This window comes from Poecilia mexicana, unplaced genomic scaffold (genome assembly GCF_051168715.1).
Source record: "Poecilia mexicana isolate PSO_F unplaced genomic scaffold, ASM5116871v1 scaffold_23, whole genome shotgun sequence".
Lineage (NCBI taxonomy): Eukaryota > Metazoa > Chordata > Actinopteri > Cyprinodontiformes > Poeciliidae > Poecilia > Poecilia mexicana.
Genome location: NW_028263392.1, coordinates 22,714,095 through 22,725,361, shown reverse-complemented (window position 1 = coordinate 22,725,361; position 11,267 = coordinate 22,714,095).

Below are 11,267 nucleotides of genomic sequence, written 5' to 3'. Positions count from 1 at the left end.
TTTCCAAATTGCCCCTAGGTGTGTGTGTGTGTGCATGGTTGTTTGTCCTGTGTGTCTCTGTGTTGCCCTGCAACAGACTGGCGACCTGTCCAGGGTGTACCCCGCCCCTCGCCCGGAACGTGAGCTGGAGAGGCACCAGCACCCCTCCCGACCCCACTGAGGGACAAGGGTGAAGGAAAATGGATGGATGATTGCTACATACATTATCGAATATATAATACTGTAAAAACAAATCACAACTTTATAATTATTGTGTCTTCTTGTTTTTATGATGACATAGAAATTATTACAAAAAAATAAGTAAATCAACTCCACTGAGGGGCCCCTTAGTGGCCCTGAGGCCCTAAGCAGCTTCTTAATTTGCTTATGTCTTGAGCCGGCTGTGGTTTAAATAACCTTTGGCTAAAGCAACCATTAAAATAAAACTACTATTAAACAACTTGAGATTACGGTGACACAATAATAGAATGATCACACTTGTGAGAAAAGCTTCATTCAGTAGCAAATAAAAATAAATTACCTCTAAATCTTTCCTTTTTGGTGCAACTGAAGGATTCTAAGTGGAGGCTTGTGAGACTCCTTCAGGGAGCTGCTGGAAACTTTTCCTAAATAGAACAGGGGCTGCACAGTGGTGCAGTTGGTAGAGCTGATGCGTTGCAGCAAGAAGGTTCTGCGTTCCCAGCCCCAGTCTTTCTGCATGGAGTTTGCATGTTCTCCCTGTGCATGGTGGGTTTTCTCCAGGTACTCCGGTTTCCCTCCCACAGTCCAAAAACATGACTGTCAGGTTAATTGGCGTCTCCAAATTGTCCCTAGGTGTGAGTGTGTGTTTGCATGGTTGTCTGTCTCTGTGTTGCCCTGCAACAGACTGGTGACCTGTCCAGGTGACCCCGCCTCTCGCCCAGAACGTTAGCTGGAGAGGCACCACCAAGGGACAAGGGTGTAAAGAAAATGGATGGATTAACAGAACAGTTAGGACACCCAAAACCTGAACTTTGAAAATGTTTTCCTGCCTGCTGTGTGGGGAAGGGTCCCAACGTTCCTGCAGAGGGCACGGGCTCCTGCGCCAAATCTCGCACAGTTTAGACATCAGGGGCCTGCAGCAATTTTTCAAAGCTTGGGGTAATGCAACCCTGCTGCCATTAGGTGGAGCAAGGAGCCATTCTGGAATATCCAGGACACTTGCTCTATGCCATCATTGCAGATGTTCTGAATGTCTGAAAATGTTCCTGAACATTCAGTGTTAACACAAGGTGTAAAGGAATATAATTATATTAATAGTTAAAAGTCATGTTGGTTGATTCACATTAAGATATGTTTTGACTGAAAAGAAAAGTACTGTGTTAATCTGACCTAGAAGTCAGACAGGAATTCAGATTGGAGAGATGTGAAATAAACAATCACCAAAGAGGGAAACGTTAAGTTGCTGTGCAAGAAACCTTTGGAAAACGTCCTTTCCTGTTTGCGTGTGAGAAAGTCGACCAGAATGGGAAAGAGTCTTTATTTGACAGATAAAGAACCAACAACATGGCTAATAGTTTTTCTGAAGGAGCAGATTTAACTTCCACGAGGTCATCCTCTAACCCTCTGAACTTCCAACACATCCAGTGTAAGACGGAGCCAGAATTGCTATGCAAGCGAGGTCCAGTAACGCCATTGGTCAAAGCTTTCCAATACACAACAGTAGGGCTGGAAGATATAAAACCCTGATGTCAGAAGTAAGAGACAAGACATTTTGGATTCTGAGACGATGAAATGTGATGTGTGAATCCGCAGATGTGCATTAAATGTCTTCCTATGAGCAGAGAGAATGGAGTTTGTGTATCGTTTCTTATTTATGTATCCATGAGGTTAACACCTTTAAATTCCTCCATAAAATGGTGACCCCGACGTGCCGATTGAGCCGATTCAAGTTAAGGAGAATGGAAAGGTGACTCTTTGGACTGGCTGCAAAACAGGGATCCGGGCCCAGACACACGAGAGGTAAGAATTTATCTCTTATCTCTTACTTATTATATTGTAGAACGGGTTCTTGTCTGCTGCCAGTTTGAAGAGCTAAAAAGAAATGAAGTTCTTTCCTGCTCATTGACAAACAGTACCTTGCACAAGGTGGGGTTGTAATAAAACATTTAGACTCATAGTTTTCCGTTACATTTTGGAAAGATAAACAACCCTAAAACAAATAAGCACCTTAGTCAGTCTGGCAACGCCCGTTTGGCGATGGTAACATTTAGGAATTTTTATTCCGTGTTATAAGTTACCGCATATCTTCTGAGCAGGCACTTTCACGAGCTGACTAACTAATAATATATCACGATTTGTTAAATACGGCAGGAGGCCATGAGTTTTAATATTAAGCCAGCTGAATCTGTGAAGAGAGATTGGGATCTCTGTGAAGCGCTGAAATAAAGAATAAATGAGGCCTGGAGGGACGTTTCCTCTGCTGTGTGAAACCATTAAGTCTCTCGGGAGAGACGTGAGCTTTCCGTAGCGGAGGAGCATGTGTGTTTTTTCCCCTCCATGGAGTGATCGAAGCATATTTTCCATTTATGATAGAGCAAAAAGCCGTCTGGTGGAATGAAAAGCTAAAATCTTCCATGAAAGTATGTGTAGGCCTGAGTTGAATAAAGAAGTTGGATAAAGAAGTTCAAGTGAAGAAAATAGAGTTTTTACAGATTACTTTGTGAGTTAAACTGCAGTAATTGTTCTTAAATTTCTTTGAGATTTTTGGAGAGGAGGTTAAAGTGTTTCTGTCAGCCTTGGCTAAAATAACTGAAGTCATAATATAATTAAATGTGTGCAGACAAAAATCAGACAGTGGCTAGATCACAAGCAAACTACATTTTATATACTTTTATAAACAAGCATATTAGCTAATTGAGCTCATATTATGATATTAGTTACCCGGGGAAGAATGGAAGGACAGGAGAGACAGAAAACAATAAATGGCCTAAACTGCAGTGAAATCTGAGTTAGTTCAAATACACAAAACTTGAAGTAATGATTTAATTAATTGTTCGAAAAAAATAATAGTGTCAATAATGTACACAACGGTGTACATGCACAAATTAAGGAATTAACTAAATTTCCATGAGACTCTAAATTATGTCCTAAATACCCGGGAGTGTGTGTGAGTAGGCCTACTGGAATGATGTGGATCTGTGTGCGATGGGAAGTACAATAAATATTTGTGTGAAAATACATATGTATGGATGAGTGTGAAAGAAGTGGACGAGTAAAGTATGATAAAATGAATGAAAGTCAAATCAGAAGTGTTTGATGAAATGTGGATGCATATGATGGGCAGTTAAGATGTCTGAGACACGTCTCATAGGCGCGGCCACCAGTAGGACTTCATTTCTTGATTGCTTTTATTGATGAAGTCGTTGGCTCTGGGGCTGTTTCCTACAGAAGCAAAGTGCATTCACCAATCATTAATACAGAAGAATCTAGCTCCAAGTCTGAATAGAAACTAAATGACCAAATGTTTGACATTAATTGATCAAAGTTTAAAAAGTAAAGTCTCAGTCATGATCAGTATTTGGAGTATTTTGATTAAGATGAACAGAAACACTGGCTTGAGATCGTTTAATGGGTCATATTATATTATTACTTTTTGAAGGAAAAAAAAACATTTTTAATAACTGGCACAAAATGTGTTATTACATAATGCAACAAAAACTTACAAACTGCACTCCAGGCTGTTTTTACATTTTGCATTGATCATGACATAATGTAGTTTTATTCAAAAAGTCAGATTTGCTACATTATTAATCTAGATATTGCTGCATTACGGTGCTGAAGGAACAGAGTCATTCCACAAACAGTTGGTTTATTTAAGAGCATTAATGGTCACTGTACATTCTCACTTTCAGGTACTGAGAATCAATCACTGATAAACGTGCTGAATCTCTGTGGAAGTCTCTGCCCACAAGAGACGCAGAATGCCAGGCAGAGGCTTTAAACGGCCTTTCCAGTTATTTGTTAATTAATTATGAGACCTTTTCTCTTAATCTATTTTTTTAACAAGAACACAACTAAGATAGGGGCAGTATTGTTGGTGATTGGTGATTGATTTTACTTAATAAGAGAATAACTCATTAAGAAGTCATTTGGTGTGGGAAACATCTCTGAGTATTATGGATCCTTCAGACCTTCCTGTGTTCAAGTCTCGCCTGCTTGTGGAAGATTCTTTGTCAGCAGTAAATTTGTTTTATATTTTTTGCTGTCTGTATTTTTTTGATATGCATAATAATGATAGACTAAGTCGTGTATGTAACGTAGTCGAGATGGTTCAGGTTAAATCCTGCTACAATGCACCATCTACTGGTTAAAAGTTGAACTGCATTCAGCAGTGCACGTTTCTCCACTAGATGCTACTTTAGTCTTGTGCTTGTATATAAATGATGAAGAATTAAAGTTGACTGGTACTACAACATGTACAGCTTCTGTTGAATCATCTCCACCTACAAAAAGGTCACAACAGCTTGTTAGATCCTGATGTTTTTAGTAAAAGAAATTCACTTATAGCAACATTTACAAACCAAGTCTAACCATGTTTTAAAAAATGTAAAATGTCATTAAATAATCAGTCAGAAAAAAATGCCGACTGTGAAAGACTTGGCATCATCACCTTGAAAATGACACTTTAATAATCTGCAGAAAACATCAGTGCTTACATAGCAACCAGGCCGACTGGCTTAGCTAAAGTATGTAGGCCACCTACATGTGAACATCTTTCATAACTCGGTAAAGAGATTTAATAGCTTTATGTAACCGGGTGGTTTTACTGGAAAACATAGTTTACATCCAGTGGTTGTAAATTCCCACCCGGTTTGGGCCCTTGAACACATCTAGGCCCCGTTTCCCACCTTCACTTCCGTTCACAGCCTTGTCCGGCTCATTGGCGTATATAGGCACCGGGTGTGGACGCCAATCTGAGTGTGTTTGTTGGGTCCGTTGTTTGAGTTGGCTCTCAGTCAGATGGGCGCTGTGCTCATCGGGTTGCTGTGAGTGTTCGGATCGTGGAAATTTGATACTGGTAGGATAAATGGATTTTTGATGTCACTACCCTACCTGTCTATATTATTGTCAGCAGATGCGTCATTGTTTTCTTTTGGTATTGCAGATTGCTGCTGTTGCCTATTATGCTCCCACAAACAGTGCATAGCTCCTTATTTTTGTTAGCTTATTGGGCACAGCCTTAGGACTGGGTTGGGGCAATGTGGGGTTTGTTTTTTTGTCTAACATTATTTTGTGTTTCTACTAATCTGGTTTGCATTTGTTTTGGTTCCAATTGCTTCTAGTCTTGTCCTGAGATTTTGAGCCTTATTGAGTTTTAAATTAGAATAATAAAGTATTTTTAACACTGTAAAATAATCTATAAATAAAATATTTTGTATACTATTTCTGTTCCCTCATTCTCAGCCAGACCTACCTGGGTATCATTAATTGGGAAACTCTAGACCACTTGATATTTCAGTAGTCTACCAGTTGGCTTTAGGGCCACGTCCTCAGTCACGATCCGGGTTCTTTCCCCGTGTTACATTTATAAAGTCACAAAATGTTATCCAACTCACTAATTCTAAAGAGTACAAATGAAGACGCAGAGACAGAGACTCAGGGAACAGGATTACAAATAAACACAGAAATAACTCAAAAAAGAAACACGGATCATGACAGGTGGAGCATTTTGTAATTATAATTCCTGAGGAAATTCTAGTTTGAATGTAAGGGAAATATCAGTTATACTATTAGTTATACTGTTTCCCAGTAAAAGATTACCAAACTGATGTTGCTTTAATATTTCAACACAATATAAACTTATAAAAATAGTGAAACGTTTACAAAGTTATGAACTGTTTCTGTATTACAGGACAAAAGGCTCTCACTTTTATCAGGAAATGGCAGCCAAGTCTAAGTTTTTAACTTCTCCAAAGCACTCTGTATTCCAGATGACTTTTGAAAATTGCTCTGTAAAGAAAGTGTCATGATTTCATCCCTTCAGCTCCACCTTCTGTGTGCTGATTACTCATTACCCTCACCTGCTCTGTGCTGCTGCCTATTTAAACAGCTGCTCGTCACCAGCTCAGTGCGAGATCGTCTGTTGCCCCTGTCACAGCTTTCAAGCCTAGTCCATGTTCCAAGTAGTCTTCTGGTTTCCTGATCCTGCCTGTTTTTTGACCACTGATTTTTGCCTTTTTCCCTCTGCTCTGAGGATTGTGCCCTCCTGTTGCTGAACCCTGCCTGGTCCTGACCCTGCCTCCTGATTGCCGTCTATTGGATTACTTTGCCTGAGAAACCCCTGTGCATGACCCTGGACTGTGTAAACGACTGGCCTCTGGTTTGTGGATTTTGTCCCTGTCATCTAGTTCCTCCCTGAGTCCCCGCGGCCCCCCTCTGCCCTTTCACCCTACCCTCTCCAAGCTGGCTTCCCGACCCCTCTGGTCCTCCACCTCCTCACTCACCAGTGTGACCACTCCCCTGTGGAACCCCCTCTTTTTCCCTTTATTTAGTAAATAAACCTTTTGATCTGATCTCTGGTCTTGGCTGCGTTTTGGGTTCTGGCTGATTTTCGCATACACGTTACAGTACGATCTCGCCAGTATGAACCCACAGCCTAATCCGGTTTGGTGTTCTAGGGTGGAGAATGCCATTACTGGCCTAGAAAGAAATGTCCAGGAGCTTTTACAGGGACTTTCATCTCAAAGATTCCCAAGCTCAAGCTAGGCCCTCTATTACACCGCCACGTCCTCTAGCTGTCACTCCCTCAGCTAACGCTAACAATGAACCTAAGATCCCCCCCAGAGCGTTTCGATGGGGATCCCGAACAGTGTCGACCTTTTTTTAACCCAGTGTTCTCTACTTTTTGAACTCCAGCCCTCTGCCTTCCCTTCTGAGCGGGCCAAGGTGGCCTACACCATCTCTCTACTATCCGGTAAGGCAAAACAGTGGGGAACTTCTGAATGGGAGAATGATGCCGACAGCTGTGACTCATTTTTTGATTTTTCTGAAGAAATGAGGAGGGTTTTTGATCCAGTCCGTCCTGAGAGGGAGGCTGCCAGGAGACTGTTTTCTCTCAAAAAGGGCTCTCGACCTGTTACTGACTACATAATCAATTTCCATGCCTTGAAGTCCAGTTGCCTTTGGAATAATGAAGCCCTGTTTGACGTTTTTTACCAGGGCCTGTCAGATGAGTGGAAGATGGCTTTTAACACCCCTTCAGGGCACTATGAATATCTGGTCATGCCCTTTGGGCTCACCAATGCCCCAGCTGTTTTCCAGGCATTGGTTAACGATGTCTTAAGGGATATGTTAAACAGATTTGTTTTCATATACCTCGACGACATTTTGATTTTTTCCAAGGATCTCCCCACCCACATCAAGCACGTTCGTGAGGTGGTTCTTAGGCTCCTCCAGAATAAGCTATTTGTGAAGGCTGAGAAATGTGCTTTTCATCAGCCATCTGTATCCTTCTTGGGTTTTATCATTGCTCCTGGCAGGATTACCATGGATCCATCTAAGGTGGCAGCTGTCTTGGAGTGGCCCAAACCATCCAGTCGGAAGGAACTTCAACGGTTTCTTGGATTTGCCAATTTTTATCGCCGTTTTATCAAGGGTTATAGTTCAGTGGCTGCCCCTCTTCATCAACTCACTTCCACCAAGACTCAGTTCCAGTGGTCCTCAGAGGCAGAACATGTTTTTGGTAAGCTGAAACGTCTTTTCACTTCAGCTCCCATTCTGCGCTTTCCTGATCCGTCTAACCCCTTTGTTGTGGGGGTTGATGCCTCAGAGACTGGGGTTGGAGCCGTCCTGTCTCAACGGTTTGCAGATGATGCCAGGCTACATCCTTGTGCCTTTTTTTCTCGCCGGCTCTCTGCCTCAGAGAGAAACTACGACGTAGGAGACAGAGAGCTGTTAGCTATTAAACTAGCATTGGAGGAATGGAGGCACTGGCTGGAGGGGTCAACACTTCCTTTTACTGTGTGGACAGACCATAAGAACTTGGAATACCTCAAGTCAGCCAGGAGACTGAACCCACGACAGGCCAGATGGGCACTGTTTTTTAGCAGATTTGACTTCACTCTGGCCTATCGACCTGGCAGCAAGAACGTCAAACCAGATGCCCTTTCAAGACTTCATCTGTCCTCTGTCTGCTCTTCTGATTCTATTGACCATGACTTCATCCTTCCCTCCAAGACCAGGTTAGCTCTAACCAGAATAGAGACCTTGCTCAGGAGGAGTCATCGGAAACAACCACCTCCAGCTCAATGTCCTAAGGGTCTTCTGTTTGTTCCCGAAGAGATGGTACCTAAAGTCCTTCAATTCTGTCATGGCTCTAAACTTTTCTGTCATCCAGGTATTACCAAGACTCTGGCTGTGGTTCAGTCAGGATTCTGGTGGCCCACTCTGAGAAAAGACACCCGAGAGTTTGTTTCAGCATGTGTCACCTGTTCCAGAGTTAAGCCCTCTAGACGTCCTCCAGCTGGTCTTCTGAGGCCTCTGCCGATTCCTCATCGACCATGGTCCCACATCTCTTTGGATTTCGTCACCGGCCTTCCTCCCTCTCAAGGTAACACAGTACTCCTCACTGTGGTTGACAGGTTCTCTAAGATGACCCACCTCATTCCTTTACACAAGTTACCTTCAGCACCTGACCTCGCTAGGGTGATGGCTCGAGAGGTGTTCAGACTTCATGGCATTCCCCGCAATATTGTCTCTGACAGAGGACCACAATTCATTTCCTGTTTTTGGAGTGAGTTTTGCACCCTTCTCGGCATTGATGTCAGTCTTTCTTCAGGTTTTCACCCTCAGACGGATGGCCAGACAGAGAGGATAAATCAGGAAGTTGAGTCCAAGTTGAGCATCCTTTGCATGGACGCTCCTAGTCGCTGGTCCCAGAACTTACCTTGGGTTGAGTATGCCATTAATGGATTACCATCAAGCTCCACAGGTCTGTCACCATTTCATGTCGTTTATGGCTATCAGCCGCCCATTCTCTCTGTTCAGGAGGGAGCCACCCAGGTCCCGGCTGCCCATTTATCAGCACATCGCTGTCTCAGAGTTTGGAGAAGGGCCAGAGCTACTCTCTGCAAGACTTCTGCAGTTTATGCCAGGAATGCCAATCGCCACAGATCCCAAGCCCCGAGATACCTGGTCGGTCAGAGGGTGTGGTTGTCAACAAGGGATCTGCCCATCAAGGTAGAGAACCGTAAGTTGGCACCCCGTTTTGTGGGCCCATTTCTAGTTACTAAGATCGTTAACCCAGTAGCTGTACGGCTCAAACTACCGCCTTCATTACGGGTACACCCCACCTTCCATGTCTCCAAGATCAAACCACTGATGTCATCCAGGTTTTGCCCTCCAGCCAGACCCCCTCCACCCCCCCCGACTCATTGATGGGGCCCCTGCCTTTACTGTGAGGCGGTTACTGCGTTCCCGACGTTGGGGCCGTGGCATCCAATATCTTGTGGACTGGAAGGGTTATGGTCCTGAGGAGAGGTCCTGGGTTCCTTCTCGCCTGGTCCTGGACAAGGACCTTGTTCGCAAGTTCCACCGCCAGCATCCGGACCAGCCCAGAGGGGCGTCGAGAGCCGCCCCTTGAGGGGGAGGTGATGTCATGATTTCATCCCTTCAGCTCCACCTTCTGTGTGCTGATTACTCATTACCCTCACCTGCTCTGTGCTGCTGCCTATTTAAACAGCTGCTCGTCACCAGCTCAGTGCAAGATCGTCTGTTGCCACTGTCACAGCTTTCAAGCCTAGTCCATGTTCCAAGTAGTCTTCTGGTTTCCTGATCCTGCCTGTTTCTTGACCACTGATTTTTGCCTTTTTCCCTCTGCTCTGAAGATTGTGCCCTCCTGTTGCTGAACCCTGCCTGGTCCTGACCCTGCCTCCTGATTGCCGTCTATTGGATTACTTTGCCTGAGAAACCCCTGTGCATGACCCTGGACTGTGTAAACGACTGGCCTCTGGTTTGTGGATTTTGTCCCTGTCATCTAGTTCCTCCCTGAGTCCCCGCGGCCCCCCTCTGCCCTTTCACCCTACCCTCTCCAAGCTGGCTTCCCGACCCCTCTGGTCCTCCACCTCCTCACTCACCAGTGTGACCACTCCCCTGTGGAACCCCCTCCTTTTCCCTTTATTTAGTAAATAAACCTTTTGATCTGATCTCTGGTCTTGGCTGCGTTTTGGGTTCTGGCTGATTTTCGCATACACGTTACAGAAAGTTTGATTGATGAAACAACTAATTCTAAGAGTTTTATTCCCAGACAGTAAACCGTTATTCGGATTCAAACATGTTGATTGTCCAAGTTTGAACTAATAGAAAATATCCTAAAATGCAGGAGTAAATGTTTGTTAAAATGTAATCTTAAAACCTCCACTCCCATTAAAACCTGAATCCTTGTTGAACTTTAAAAATGCAAATATATCTATTAACATTTTGGAATTTAATAATCATCTAAACATGAAGTATCCAAAGTCAGTCCTGAAGAGTCGGTTTCTTGCATCATTTAGTTATTTTCTTTGGGATATAGTTACTTATAGTTACCACCTAACTTGTTGTTGTTCTGCAGAGGCCTGCTAACGAGACATCATGTGATCCAGACATGCTGAGCCAGGAAAAGACCTTCGTCGCTGGAGTTGTTGAACCCGCTGACTTCATTTACACATTTTTTGTCAGAGGTTGAAATCATGCCGCTGTTGAACTTGGCACATCAGCTGCTTTTGGTTCTGGTTAATTTGGCATTCCTGAGATGTAAGCAAATCCATTTTGCCCCTGTTGAGGTTAAGGTGGTGTTTGGAAACCAGGTTCTCAGCTACTCTACCTCATTCCTGGAGGCCAACTCATCCTTTTTGTAATGTACACTGGAGTGTCATCAGACTGGTTTTGCAAACATTTAAACTCGGTCCACACCCTAGATCTGATATGTTCTACAGTGGTTCTTAACCTTTTTTGAGGTACCAAACCCACCAGTTTCATATGCACATTCACTGAACCCTTCTGTAGTGATAAATAAAATATGATTTTTTTTTCTCCAAATTCAAGACTTAGGGGTGACCCAACTAGACTCTAGTTGGGTCTAGTTGCTACGTGCTGCCTGTACCCCTACAGGTCACCAACTAGACTCTAGTTGGTGACCCAACTAGAGTCTAGTTGGGTCACCCCATGATCACCAAGTCTTCTTAAAAGGTAGAGTCTCTGAGAACAGTTCTTCAAATTATAGTCGGTGTTTTCAGCAAAGCTGAGCTGACTGTCCAGGAACGACCCAA